This window comes from Anas platyrhynchos, chromosome 2 (assembly GCF_047663525.1).
Source record: "Anas platyrhynchos isolate ZD024472 breed Pekin duck chromosome 2, IASCAAS_PekinDuck_T2T, whole genome shotgun sequence".
Classification (NCBI taxonomy): domain Eukaryota; kingdom Metazoa; phylum Chordata; class Aves; order Anseriformes; family Anatidae; genus Anas; species Anas platyrhynchos.
This window is the reverse complement of record NC_092588.1, coordinates 132,469,761-132,483,619: the sequence shown is the minus strand read 5'-3', so window position 1 is coordinate 132,483,619 and position 13,859 is coordinate 132,469,761. Positions and strand designations below refer to the sequence as shown.

At 33.2% G+C, this 13,859-nt stretch overlaps 1 protein-coding gene and 1 long non-coding RNA gene across 5 annotated transcripts in view; both read left to right on the top strand.

Moving 5' to 3' along the window:
• Positions 1-13,859, top strand: part of NXPH1 (neurexophilin 1) — a 150,730-nt gene that overhangs the window by 112,253 nt on the left and 24,618 nt on the right. The gene's annotated exons all lie outside the window — the stretch shown is intronic.
• Positions 1-13,859, top strand: part of LOC110354778 (uncharacterized) — a 39,316-nt gene that overhangs the window by 23,284 nt on the left and 2,173 nt on the right. The window lies entirely within an intron of this gene.

Sequence of the window (13,859 nt, the reverse complement as noted above, 5' to 3'; positions counted from 1 at the left end):
TGCAAAATCAGGACCCAAATTAGGATAAAAACATTTGAAAAGAAAAGAATTACAAGAATCAGGGCAGAAAGTCTTTATCAGTTCATAGTTATTTTTGATTATTTTGGAAATATCTGTAGTTTAGATGAAAGTCACAGCCTAGCTAGCTAGTTAGCTTAGGTATATCAACAGATAGAAGACAGAAAAGTGTAAGGTAAATGGAGCTTGTTGTCCAGGTAGTCACACTGAGAAATATTAAAGTGCCTAAATTTAACTACAATTACATAGTGACATTTTTTTGCCACTTTAGGGTATCTGATAACTTGAATAACTTAGTGTGTCTAAAATAGCACAAGATGCCTATGTTTAAACACATAACGAATCTGCTTGACACTTTCACAGTGTCTCAAGAATATATGGGGACTCTGTTAGCTCCACATTCCTAGTTACACAATTCTAGTGTGAGCCTGTGTTTGCAGACTATGCATTTGCAAACTCTATGAAGGAAAAGCATCTCAAGAAAAGGACACTATCCAAATATCCATAAAATTACATCTTCTACCTCTTGTTTAATGAGGATTTCTTTCCATGAAGTATTGAAAACATGATTTTGAAATAGAAGACAGGTTTTTTATGTGGTTGAAGATATGGTTAAGTACAATGGAATTCTCAGAGATGTGTAGGTGTTCATTTTTTTTTTTTTTTTTTTTTTTACTTTCTGAAGACATACCTTCTTCACATCTTAGTGTACAGAGGCTTTAGAAATTTTTAAAAATTCTGGAAAGCCAGAATCTACTTCTTTAGATGTCTCAATAGCTTGACAAATTTTGTCCATCATTCCCAAGTGAAAAATGCAAGCTAAGAGCACTTTGTATATCTTGGAGGTGTTGTGAAGTGAAATCTACTAAAGATTTTGTGATCTTTGCAAAGTGAAGGATGGACAGCAATATTAGAACACCAGGGTGTGGTTCTGTATAATTATCTGTATGACCACATCAATATTATATTTGTCATGCAACAACTTTAACCTCTGTATCAGATTTAGACATAGAAAAGAGCTGTGCCCTGACAGAATACTGGATATTGAAGTGCTGTATTTTATATAGCTAACTTAATCTGCTGGAATATTTTCATTTCCAGGATTTGAAAATGCATTATAAATGATTCAGAATTGTACCCTTAGAATTGAATCTTTTCTCTTTCTTGGGATTCGTGCATGAATTTCCCTTGTGTAACAGCTTTGAAATCCTAAGCTGAATCTCACTGTGCAAGCCCCAAAGCACTTCAGTGTAAAAACCTAACTGAAACCTGTGGAACCCAATCATATGTGAGTTTTCTATCATTTTAGTGAAATTCTAGTAGGATCAGATTGTAATTAGTGCCTGTAACATGGAACATAGAAATGATCTGTTTTGTTTCACTCCAGTCCTATACAGCAGCCATAGCCAGAAATTATAGCATGTGCTCAGAGAGTCTAAGCACTGCTCCCTTTACTTGCTAAATCAGCCCAAGAAGGCTAGGACATTTAAACACTCTGTAATGATCTGCAAAGGTGGCTGATCTCATAGGGGAACCGTGTGCCGTACCATCCTTTTTTTTTTTTTTTTTCAGTGAGAGGAGTCTTGCAAAAAAGTTTGGACTGGAAAGAAAGTTTCATTGGAAGTTCAGCTGACATTCTGATGACAAGCTAAAACAAGTGTAATGATTGGAGCTTGTCCAAAGTTAGTGAGCCTTTGCAAGGTGCTGTGTCCCTATGTTCTCTGGCATGTGGTAAGAAAATTTCTACTGTGTCATTCCTAGGAGGCATGATCCAGAGTATCTTCTTATACCTGGCTCACTCCATGATTAGTGTGAATTGTGTTCCTAACTCACCTCTGTTGCCTACTTGTTATTTATTTCAAAGTCTGACACTAAACAACTTCTGTATCTCTGTAAATATAGGGACTATTATGTATAGACAAACAAATAATATTATTTTTTCTTGGGAGTATATATTTTTTTGACATCAGGTATAATACTGCTTCTGAAACAATATTGTTTGTACATTATTCTTATTTTATTTGGTTTGCATATACATATGTGGGTGTACGTTTAAGTATATTGAGATATCCTGTGTTTCTGTCTCTCTGGGGAAGTTATACCTTCAGGTGATATGATCTTATGATGTGGAGATATGAGCGCAATATAATTATAAAGAAAGAATGAAAAATCAACAAAGAGGCACTCATGATCTAAATATGAAGTATATGGGTGAAACTCAAAAATTATACTCAAATAAGTAACTACAAACAAGTAGTTACTCCTCATAGCTCAGCTGCAATTGTCCTTAGCTATAACTAGAGTTACTACCCAGCCATAAATATCCAACACTATAATGAAAATGCATAGTGGTAACAAAGACAAATGGAAAGTGGTGCCGTAGAGATACATGTAAGGATAGAAAAAGCTGTAGAATCAGTCTTGTATCTTTTTTTTTTTTTTTTAATTCAAGTAAAAAAAAAAAAGTGAAAGCTATCAAGTCTTTCCTAAAAATCAAGTTAGAGTAATAATGTAGTGATAATATTTATTTAGGTTAAGCAAACAACACATTTACATAATTTGTATTATGTTTGTTTATACATGTATGTTTGAATTATACCTTTGAATTTCTAATCTTTGGGTAAAGGGAGAGAGTTCTACTCCTCAAATCATCAAAAAAATAATAAATCATATCAAAAAAATAAATCCCTGAATGATCATAGGGACTTTTGCATTGAATCATTGAATTCCTTCCATCTTTGCATCTTTCACTGTACTCTGGCAGTTTGAACAAGTATCCTGTAAGCCACACTTTTTTTTTTTTTTTTTCATATCTGGGCAATGTTTAAACAGTTTCCTGTTTCCACTGAGCTGATTCTCATGAGATATATTTAAACATTCATAAACCATTCATTTGCAGGTGCAGTTGACTCTGTCTATATAAAATAAATCTGTGTGTTTACATGTAGATGTGTATTTAAAACATTATTTCTTAAAATGTATCCTGTATATTAAGAGATTTAATCGATCAATTCCTGATCTAGATACTGAAGGACTAGAAAAATCTTTTTGGTGCACAATTGGCTTCTGTAATTTTTTTTTTTTTTTTTTTTTTTTCTTTTGGCCCAAGAAAGACTACAACTGTTGACTGTTACAGTATTCTGTAAGGTGATCTGTACAGTCAATAATTGTTTTAGGAAGGGACTAGAGAGATGAGTTTTATTCTGCTGCACCTAATGGCCTCTCAATTCTTTACTTAGCTGTAATATTCAGTTATAGTTTTCATAACGCAGTAGCCAGACATTAAGACAGGCAGAAATTAGCAAATAAATAAAATAGCCAGCAGAGAGTTATTTCAGTGAAGACCCTATTCAGGAAACATTTGTAAAGATTATATAGCCTTAGATAGATGACACTATGTTCAACTAATTTTTCTTGATTAAAAAGCTATTGATGATATCTGAAAGGATAGCAGGGGCAGATTTCACCTTGCAGAACTTCTCATAATAATAAAATGTTACAAGACAACTCTGATTTCTACATATGAGTGTTTTCCAGGGCCAAAAACCTATTTACCTTTCTTTTGGCTTAGAGACTGCAATTTGCAGCTTTCTTCAACTTAGATCTATCTGGATCTAAAGTCTGCCTAGAGCAATAATTATCAAATAAGCAAGAGGGACATGAAATGGTCATTGAAAGCAAAAGGGAAGACAAAAAATATTCAGGTAGGTAACTTTAATTAAATCAAAACAGAATAAACACATAGTACAGTTGAATCATTCACATGAATATTAAAATTGTCCATCAGCAAAATTTTAATGTAATGAAGTACAATATCAAGTGTGACAATAATTCAGAAACATACCTCAAACAAGGTATGACTCCAAGGGCAGGCCATAAATAACACCCATAACAAGCTCTAGCTCAATGAATAAACACAACTTAATACTGAGTTCATACTCTGCCTGACTCGCTACTGAAATTATACTCATGAAACTATCAATTTCAGTGAAGGCCAACAGTTATAAAACTTGAATATCACTGTGATGAATCAAGCTCAGATTTTTGCTTCTCCTCTTTCATCACATTGACATTAAAGATACCTAGTGGTGCTTGCCATAGTTTTCTGCCTCCTCCTAGGTCAGCATTCTGAATACTTATACAATCACAGTTTAAGCATGGTTTTCCAAAAGATTTGTGACTGTTATGTCTTCCCAGAATTCTGACTGTCTTCTTTGCTGCTGAACATGCCTAAGACTCATTTATTTATTTAATCCTAGCTTCTTCATAAACTTCCTGTAGGCTCTTACCAGACTATTTCCGCACTTAGTATTGTCTTTTTTAATCCCATACTGCTGGCAAATTGCACAGAGTTTTCCCATGCCACAGTTTAATTTTCAATCATATAACAAAGAATTGTACCACCCTAATAATTTTATTAAGCAGTTCTTTCACTTCAGTACAAAAATCAGGTTGGAAAAATGCTACCACGCAGTTCTTGAAATCTATTTAGATATGTATGCTGGTCAAACTAAAATCTTTCTTTGTCATTGAAGCATTAAAAATATCTGATACATGGAGATGAGATTTATGAAATATTATATATGCCTGGAAACACTGGCGTTTTCCTATTGTTTGTTGTCTGCAAGGGCAAAATCTATATAAAAATATTAAAGCTAGAATTCTATGAATCATAATGAGTAGGGAAAGCAGACTGTCTCTTTACATTTTGTCTTCTTGTTTGAAATTAGAAATATGTCTGCTTTCTTCTTCTATTTTTTTTTTTTTTTTGGCATTTTCACCAACCTCCCTATAAAAAAAATGAAATTGGATGAGATATCTAAGATTATAGCTTCTGCTTTTTTAACATTTCAGCAGCAACACTGTTGACACCTGGTGCTTGTTATTCCTTAGAGTTCTGATTGCCTCTTGAATCTCTTCTTCAAAAATTTGGCTCAGCTGTCTGGAAAATGTCCATTTGTTGTTAGACTTTTCATTCTGTTTATGGAGCTTGTCTAAGTATTCATACCATATTTCTGTAGTTTCATTCCTTGTAATAAAATCATTTCCATTTTTATCTTTTATCAGACTTTCTCATTATTGATATTCTTTCCTTCATGCATTGATACCCTTGTAAAATTCTTGCACAGTCTCAGCCTCTCTAAACTCAACTATCAGAAGAAATTTCTCTGCAAATTATAATGCTCTGAATCGGTCTAGACTTGTCTGAAGAACAAATGTACAATTTGCCAATGCTGTCCATCATACCATAGTAAATGTGTCCTCCAAAGGAACCATGAAAAGCACTTGATCTTGTATCTGAATTTCCCAGAATAGAATATATTTTACCTAGCACACCAAATGCCCTCATAGAAATGAATGGTAAAGAACAACAAATCTGTACTCAAATGAACTCCTACCAAAAAAAAAAGGGGGGGGGGGGAGGGTATAAACACTTATTTTCCAATGGGGGAATACTTCTCAAAGCATAATTCTTCCCTCTCTGACATTCAAAAGAAATTTTTTGGGAAGAAAAATTGTAATTGGATACTAAAAAGCCAGGACTTAAAGATACAGATTTTATGAAACATTAGTTGTCACCTTTTTATACCAACTGTTCCATCATGCTTCTTAAATAATAATCAGATAACAATTACCTCTGTCTCTCACCTTATCACCTAAACTCTTACTAAAACTAATGTCAATTTTTTTTTTGTGTGTGTGTGTCAGATTTTACTGCTGATTGTTAATGTATATAATTGTTTTCAATCTGTGTTTAACTTTGTATTCCTAATTCTGATGTGAAGGAGGTCTTGAATAACCACAGTTTGTTCTTTCATTTTTAACTTACCCTAACCTCTTGTTCAAAGCAAGGATTATTTTGATGTTAATCAGGTTGATCAGGGCAATGTTCAGTCCCATACTGTAAACTGAGATGTTATGGTCTTTCTGACTGCAGAGACTGTAGTCTGTGCTTGACTACTCATATGGTGAGAAATTTTATTCTAATCTTTGACAGGAATTTCTCTGTGATTGTTGTTTCTTGTCCTTGAACAACATTTTTGAGGAAAATGTTGTTCCTCTCTATATTTCCTTTTTAAGCAATAGAAATCTGGGAATTAGATCCTTCTTTAGACTCATGTCCATATTGAACTCAAATCTTTCAAACTCATACATCTTCCCCTTAGCCATCTTCAGATCAATACACCAGATTCCCTCATTCCCTCATCCATCTCTCCTGTACCAAGGGGTCCAAAAGTAGACGTGGGATTCCAGATGTAGTTCATTATGTACTAAAGCCATGAAGGCTACCCAAGTTTTTTAACAAATTCATTTCAGTTTATTCTCTCACTGAAGTTTTGTATTGTCTTTGTAGACTTGCAGCTTCTCGTTGAGCCTTGACATATTCTGCAATATCACACTGATTATAGTAGCACAAAGCCCACATTGAGTAATAGTTTTAAGTTATTCATTTACAGTCTTCAGGATGAAGATGTACTTCTGGAAGTTGTGTTTTTGTACTGTCCTTCATTTTTTCGTATGTCTTTCTTTTTGGTATCAACACATTTATGATTTATATAGTGGACTTCAGAAAAAAAAACAAGAAATAAAAGTCTGAATTAATACCTCACATCTGTGTCCGCAAATTGGATTATCTAAGACAATGTCTTTTATATACACTCATCATTCACATTTTCTCTACTGAGTCATTTTTTTCCTTACAAGACAGTATGAGACATTTCTAAGAGACATTTCTCTTATATGTATGACTTACATTTGCCTCCCTCCAGGTTTTTGATGTCAAGAGACAAAGACTTGATTGGCCTAGTAAGCGTACGACAGGTCTAGCTGATAGTAACCCAAATCTGTGCTATAGATATTTTTGAATAGGCTGAGGAGAAAACAGGGCTATGTAAAGGTCCTTTACAACGTCCGTTTAAGTTAACAGAGTTAAACTGTCACAAAAAAAATATATATTATTTCTATTTCTTTCTTACATGTTCATTTCCCATGCTAAGACTGTAAAAATTTTAAGACATCATACAGATGTTGAAAATACTCAGAGCACTGATCATCTATTAATCTTTATTTTTCTTCCTTTAAGGTAGATGTAGTGCTGAAGTCACTGCTGAGCTATCTTCTTTTAATCTTAATTGTGTATACTAATGGCTTTAAAGCTATTTCTGTTGGTAACATATTTAACTATTCCCATTTCATGTCTTGTAGTCTTTCTTCCATTGTGAATGTATGTCCTTCTGTTTTTCACTATATCCTATGTCTGAGAAGGCTATGAAGTGTGTGCAACTCCAACGTAGTTGCTCTACAGCAGTCTGGGGATTTTTGGCCTAAATAAGATCAAAAGTTCCATGTTTCTAATCCCTAGTCTTTTCTGAATAATATGAATATTATTTATATTATCTGCATTTTTTTGTCTGATTTTTTTTTTTTTTTCAGATGTGTGCTTAAAATTGTGTTTTAGTGTAGATCAAAGAAGCCATTTAGAATGTTGTTGATTCCTGTATGCATCCTTTTAAGCTGTAGATCAAATCATTCTTAATCTTATGTAAAAATATCGAGCTCCTGAAGTATTTAGCTATGAACAGATCTGTTCTGCTAAGCATGCTCAAGGCTCTTCTGTGAACTGATTACATTGTATCAACAGTCCTCTTAAAATGTAGACAGCAGTTCAGAATGGAGTGTTTTGGCAATATTTAGGCCATTGTCAAATATACAAAGATAGTATCATTACACTTTTCCTTGAAATTTCCTTTTACTTGAAAATTACTAAGGATGCCACTGTCATGTTATCTGTCAGCTGGTTCACTCTTCTCTCTACCCAGTGGTTTCAAGCACATGGTGTGATGGAAGATTCTGCCAATTCTTTGTTCATATAATTAATATTTTCATTTAGTTTTTAGACTAAATATATTTTCATTTAGATTTTAGACTTTTAGAGGAGTCTCCATTGCAGCAAATCTAAGAATAAAACCTTCAAAGGTAATGAGCATTTATTTTAAGTTAAAGCTACATCAGGCAGGCTGTCATTTTACACCTATTTTACTTTTCCTTTTCTAAATGAGCACTGGTAATGCATATATTTTGTGTACTGGAACAGGTCATGTCCCTTTCTGTCACAGTCCACCTTGTTTTGTGATTGTGCACCCTTGGATGCATAATGGAGATATGGCCACTTGTGCATAAAGAAACATAGCTTAAATGAACTGTAAAGCTTTGTGCTTTATTGGACAGCACTTTTTTTTTTTTTTTTTTTTTTTTCCTACCCTGAGTGAATTATTCAAAAGAACTTCGTAAATGGTGCATAACTTTAAATCTGGTCCATAGACTGTAGATCATATAATTGTTTCCCCTCCTTAACTTCATCTGTTATATGATCCACAGTAAAGATTTTCCTTTTTGAGTATTTTTTTTTATATTGGTATTATTATGCAAATAATATGAACCAGTGTTTAATATCTTAATATATTGTTACCTTATATTTCTTCTGCTCACTTAATGTGAAGGTAATCCCTTCATGCTGTTTTGCAAGGTCATTTCTTGCTGAATCAGAACACAATTGCAGGTGAAGATGTCTATTTGAATTTAGGAACAGATTGAAATTGATATCAATATAAGACACATTGAAAGTGATATTAGGAAAATGATCAAAACTCACTGAGGAAAATCAGAAAAAGAAAAAGGGGAAATTCTGGAAGATTATGTTTCTTGTTTATGTTCTTTTTTTTTTTTTTTTTTTTTTTTTTTTTAGTCTTTTTTCTTTTTCCTTTTGTTTTATTTTATTTTGTTTCATTTTGTTTCTTCTTAAAGTGGCTCAGATTTTAAGGTGGAACAGTTCACTTTGTGTAGTTTTCTTATTCTATGCAGACTAAGACAAAAAGTTTGCAAGAAGTGTTTGAGTGAAAATGAAGGACTTCAACTTGTCAAAGCTGAGCTGTGTTTGTAACATGCAAACTTTTTTTGTGTACATTGTTTGGAGTGAAAATCCATTCTTTTGTAACATACATTCATCAGAGTTGCATAGCTCTGGTTCTGCTTAGCACTTGAGCTGAAGTTTCAGGTTTGCAACCCGTGGAAGTGCTATGGAATTAATGTGCTACTAAATCTCTATGACTGCTTAAATTCACATAATTAAACCATTTTCTGATGCCTCAGATTGACTAAAAGGACAGAACTCTGAGTTTAATCCTTCATGAACATAACTAATATAAATTGTCAGCTTTTATTGCTAGTGATTTTTGTTTACAAAATACAATGGATGAAAAAACATCCTATGGATTTGAGAACTCCTGTCTCACCTAAGCAAATGAAATCTGACCTCTTGTGTCTTTGTCTATATGTAAAAACAGGCATCAAAACTGATTATTTACATGCAAAAATGAGTAATTGCTCTATCATTTATTGATGTCTGTGGATATTTTATAGGCGTATAAATGTTTACATTTTTCTCATAGGTAGAAAAATGCTTTGTCTTTGAACGCTATGTATCTCTTGTTAGAAGAACACTACAGTTTTTCTGCAGGTGATAGACAATTATCAGCTGAACAACATTAATGAGTTTTATGTCTGTTTAAAGTATACAACTCTGTATACTGCCAACAATAATAATGTGTCAGACCAGAAAAATAACTATCCTGCTTGTGAACATGGGTTATTCCTTGAGCAATGCATGAGTGTTAGATGAAGTCTGGTAAAAAGGAAAGAAAGAGACGAAGTGTAAAAGGGAAAATGTAGTGGTTAAGAGCAATTCATATTGGTAGAGGCCTTAAAAACTAAACTGGGAATGTCAGCCCTTGCCATCACTCTGAGGCCTGTTCAGAAGAATGGTTCCTTTTAATGCAGGTGCAGATCAGCTTTGGGTGTGTTTATTTCAGAAGATTAAAAAAAACTTAAATACCTGAGCATTGAAATAATGATGAGCTGTGAAATGGTGGGCTGGTGAGCTGTGAAATGTGTGATGAAATAAATAATTTGCCTTTTATTCTGTTCTCCATCATCAGTGAAAAATAAATGGGTCTTTTCCTTCCCAAAGGAAAACATTTGCCTTTCGAACAGAAGAGATAGAGCAAGAGTATGTAACTTCATGAGCATCAGGACTTGGAATGTAGTGTTCAGGGAAGGAAGCAAGGAAACTGCTAATTCAAAGAAAAGATATAATCCTTTCCGTGAAGAGAATCCTATCTGTTCTGTTCTAAGTGGCAGAAACAGGGTGGAGAGAAAATAGGGTTGAAATTCTCTGTTGTCTATGGAAAAAAAGAAAAAAAAAAAAGATGTTGAAACATGAGCTTTTTCCTCTAACCCACAGTTCTCCTTTTCAAAGATTATTTTTTTTTCTGGGTCCTTCACTTGTGTGTTCCCTTGCAAAAAGGGAGAGAGGACTTTGAGATTATATTATATTACTTTATGTAATTACTTGCTAGAAACTAACACAAAAAGGAAGTGTGAATGTGTTTTCAGGAGCTAACAATATATAATGAGAAGGAAAAACCTTTTCTTCTGATTATTATTTATATTATCAGTACCAAAGTCATAAACTAGGACCTCATGGGGAGGCTGTGATTCAAATATAAGAAAAAACACATGGATCCAGACAGCCAAAGGAGCACAAGGACAATGAAGCAACATTGGTCAGTATGAGAGAAAGTGTTTCAATTCATTATTAGCTTAAACATTCTCTTATGTTTTTGCATCACAGCAAGAGGGTTTTAATGAGGGATTTGAAGGAAGATAATGAGGTTGTGTGGCAGATGCTTGGAAAAAAATCACAGAGGAGCTTGTTTAAAAATATCTGTCAATTCCATGGGTAAAGGAAGCCAACATTATGGTCTAACTGGAGACAGAATACACTGGAGATGATAAGTAGGACAAAAATGAGAAGGAATTTGAAGATTAAGACAAACAGTTCATACATATCTGATTATTTAGAAAATTATAAGCAGAGATTGGTCAAAGAAGCTGATTCTTTTGTTGCATTTGATTCTGTGTGAGGGGATCAGAGTTCAGCAGAGGAATGAATGTTAAAATAGTGGAGATTTGAGGTGGATTGTGGATAAAACTGGATAAGACCTTTGGTTATAGGGGTGAATAGTAATGGGCATTCTTTAAAGATGTTACGTGGAAACATCTATGAAATTTACACTGAACTGTCGGAGAAATTATTTAACATTACTTACAACACTGACTTTTATAAAGGATAAAAGTCATGTGATATCTATGTGATATCAGTTTCTAGAAGTATGTGAAATACTTTTATACAGGTAAAATACAGACACTATCTGGTGTTGAGAGAAAGTTGTGTAAGGGATGCAGTCTACTCCTCCTTTCTTTTTTCCTGTGGAAAACTACATCATTTGTCTGAATTAAGGCAATGAAGGAAGTTTAAGGAGTTAAATCATACATGTTTATACAAATTCATGCACTTCCATACAAAAATATAGTGTGAGCAATGGTAGTAGTGACAGAAACTAATTTCTGTCCATTTTTATTGGCCAGATACTTATGCTATCCTGGGATTTTTTATTTTATTTTATTTTATTTTATTTTATTTTATTTTATTTTATTTTATTTTATTTTATTTTATTTATTTTTTATTTTATTTATTTATTTATTTATTTATTTATTTATTTTTTTCCCCCCAAAGCTTTAGCTGATTAATTTGAATTTTACATAGTCCTTGCTATTAGTAGTTCTGTTGCAAGACCAGTTATACTACCTAAATGCTTGCAAAAAAAGATAGGTTTCCTGAAAGTCAGGGAAATACAGGTGATGGAGGCCAACTTGCTGTAGTTGAGACCAGGTAGCTAATGGAATATTTGAGAAAAAATATATTACATACTATAGGTTTCTTTTTGTAGCTTTTCCTGAAGAAAGTGTCATATATGTGACTTCTGTGTGAAGTCTAAGCCTATAGAAAGAGTCAACATTAGATATGACGTACTGAGTTCTTTTGTGAAGTCATTTTAAAGTACTTTGAATGAAGTCTATAAAGGTAGTAGAAATAAAAACTTAGTATAAATAACAGACAGAACTTCCAGACATTAAATTAATGATTTGCCTTAACATTCAAAAGAAGGTGACAGATGTTGAATATTGATGTAAATTTTGTAGGAGAAGAAGAAGAAATACTGAAGGAAATCAAGGCCATACCTGAACAGATGATCAGGATATTAAAATGTCTAAAGATTAACAAAGCTCTAGGACCAGAATGAGTCTATCCTGGATATCCAAAACAAAAGAACCTGAGCAGGTATAGTCAAACCCATCTTTTAACAGAGGGAGGATGTTGGCAGACTTAAAAGTGGTGACTAGAAACTGCAACAGAAAATTATTGATATTTAAACATCAGTTCTGCTCTTGAGGATAGTGAGAGATGAACATTCACTTTCAGAAAGGTATTATTTGATTACAGTCATAACTAAATCATAAAAGAAAGATATTTAATTATTTCAAACAGTTGTCTTGTTACCTCAGCTAAATTAAAAGTTAACTAAGGGAGGGAGACAAGAGACATGGCAGGGAGGCTAGAATTAGATGATCTTTAAGCTCCCTTACAATCCAAACCATCCTATGATTCTATGCTTCTTTGACATAAATGCAATTGATTCTAAGAAGTGTTGGTTACAGAATGATCTAAAACAGAGACGAGATTGTTAAAATCTTTGGTTTTCTGGCCAGAAAATATCTTTGTGCATATAAAAATCGCAGTGGCCTCCTTTTCAGTCTGTGATTCCTTGAAATATGTTCTCAGGGTTCAGTGGTGCTACAAAGGTTCTGCACCCATCAGAACCATGATATGATTGGTGCCACTTTGGAATAAATATACCAGTGTCAACTGCAGCAGCCGCTGAAATGTTCAGCTTATTTGGATAAGGGAACATGATTAACTTCAGGAGATGAAAGAGCTTTGGAGTTAGCAGATAATGGCAAACATAAATGAAAGCAAATGATTTCAGCCATTTTGCAAGGATCAGCATAATGGTAATTTTCATTTACAAGAGCAATACAAAGAAGGAGAAGCATAGGTGAGTAAAATGATGAGAATTGGTAATGATTTGCAGCTGTGAAGAATCTGGAGTTATAATGGAAGTAAGCAAACTAATTCATGCTTGCCTGGGATAACTCAGGAACATAGTTCAGTGAACTGACGTGTACATACCAGCTAGAATAATGTAAGAGAATTGTAGGGGAAAGAAGTAAAATAACATGTAAAAACAGTTAATTCACCATAGTCACAAACAAATCAACATTAATCAAGAGGAAGATCAAGATGAAGGAATGGTAGAAACTTTTTCTACATTATGTGTAATAAGAACAAGCAAAGAAAGAAACAAGCATACATAAATATAATGATGGAATAAAAATTATTTTAGTATACTATTAAAAAATCACTAAATCTGAGATGAAACTATCTCCACTGTTTTGGTGCATTGAGAAGGTAAGTATAAACAATAATTCTAATAATTCTAATTCTAATAATTCTGCAAAGGAAAACATACATACATGTTTATTGTAACATTTATTTCTAAAAATGTGTTTATCATTGCTCAGGACCACAACCAGTCAAAAAAAAAACAACTTGTTGACCAAACAAATGGCATTTGTTCCATACTTAATTTATCATTGATCTGCTTTATTTAAATATAAAACTTATTTAAAAACTTTATTTAAATATAAAACTTATTATTATAGTCTAGCAAGTATCATATGCTTGTGAGTATATCTCCTGAGTTCTCTTTTAACAGAAATGTCAAGGTTGTATTTTCTGCCTCCGTTTTTCCAGTACAGAACCTCCCTACAAGACCCTACAAATTCTTAACGGAGCTGATTAATGACCTAAGCCCAAAGTC